The sequence below is a fragment of the Xenia sp. Carnegie-2017 genome, unplaced genomic scaffold (genome assembly GCF_021976095.1).
Source record: "Xenia sp. Carnegie-2017 unplaced genomic scaffold, XeniaSp_v1 HiC_scaffold_20, whole genome shotgun sequence".
NCBI lineage: Eukaryota > Metazoa > Cnidaria > Anthozoa > Malacalcyonacea > Xeniidae > Xenia > Xenia sp. Carnegie-2017.
The window spans coordinates 8,504,871-8,506,283 of record NW_025813483.1 but is presented as its reverse complement, the minus strand read 5'-3'; the positions used below and the strand labels follow the sequence as shown (position 1 = coordinate 8,506,283).

General features: G+C 30.4%; 1 long non-coding RNA gene across 1 annotated transcript; it reads left to right on the top strand.

Moving 5' to 3' along the window:
* Window positions 1-590: 590 nt before the first annotated feature.
* LOC124443315 lies at window positions 591-1,104 on the top strand. Its single transcript, XR_006947625.1, has 2 exons — window positions 591-627; window positions 718-1,104. It is a non-coding gene; the product is annotated as an uncharacterized LOC124443315 (long non-coding RNA).
* Window positions 1,105-1,413: the final 309 nt, after the last annotated feature.

Genomic DNA, 1,413 nt, shown 5'->3' with positions numbered 1-1,413 from the left:
CTTTCAAACAACTATTTGTAAGCTACAAAAAGCTCCTGAATTGTCTTTCATGTGTTTTTTTTTTGTGTAAATTCGTTAGTGTGGGGATATATGTACCTATAAAAAAATTTTTATTTTTATTGACAACTTTTCACCAACAATTTTTTTTAATTTAAGCAATGCTTATGATGTTTTTATAATAATTAAAGACGAGCAAAACTTTTAATGGAAAGCAAAGCATGTGATTATTTCGGGGGGGGACGTTATTTTTAACAAAGGGGAGATAATTATTGAGTTTCCCCTATTATTAACAAACGGATCAGTTTAATTTTCTATGGCAAAGTCATTAGTTGAAAAACTGGCATGCCTGCTTTTGAACAAATGACTTTGTCACAGAAATGTCGTTATTTACACGAGCAAATGAACTTTGCAAAAGACATCTTTGCCACAGAAACTTTGTTCGTTTAAATTACACTTTACAAATAGAGGGCTCTGGTGTAATATGCAAATATGATGAAAATTAATAATTAACAGTTAATGGCAAGTAATATAAAGAGCCTGGGCACAAGTTGCTCTATCTTATCTGAAACAACCTTAAAAACTTAGTTTACTTCGCTTCTTCAACTACATTCACCACAAATTTTTACGGTAAGTTTGTAGATTAATGGCGTACATGCGTAGCACATTTGTTGTTCCAATCAATGTAGAAATCTGACATAAAACTCAAATCTTTTATAGTAAAATGCCAAAAAAAGTTTCAAGAAGAGGACGGTAAGCATTCAGTCATTATTGAAACCACGTCCATAAATATCGAAGGACTAACTGCGCCATTGCTGACAACCCGTCATATTGCGTAGCAAGTGTAATTTCGGAACCTGGCAAAATTATTGTTAATAATTTACTGTATGTGATGAAATACTGATAATAAGTTTTTCGCATTTCCTTCGTTTTATTGCCTTATAACTCTTCAGGTCGACAACATATGTAGTCGAATCGTAATAACAAATATTTTAAATAATTAAATTAATCTTAATGCTACATTTAATGCAATTCTGATGAAAATATCATTTGCTAAACTTTATGTTAAGTGAAAACTTGGTAATTTTGGTGCGTATGCCGCCCAAATTGATGATTTTATTGGCATTTATGAATCATGAAACATATTACTGTAATGGATAAAGCATTTACAAAAAGATGGAGATATATGACATAAAACTTAGTATTTCTTCCTACAATGCACATACTTTTTATAAAACCTAAAATGTCAAATTGACATTGTAGTTAAGAATACAACCACTAATTTCTGGTAAAAGATATATTGTGCTTTTCAATAAATGGCATGAAATTATAATGTTGTGTCAAATTGTGAAGCTTAAGTACATTATAAGCAAAAAGAAGTTGACATTGATACATGCTTTGATGTAGAAAAGGGTA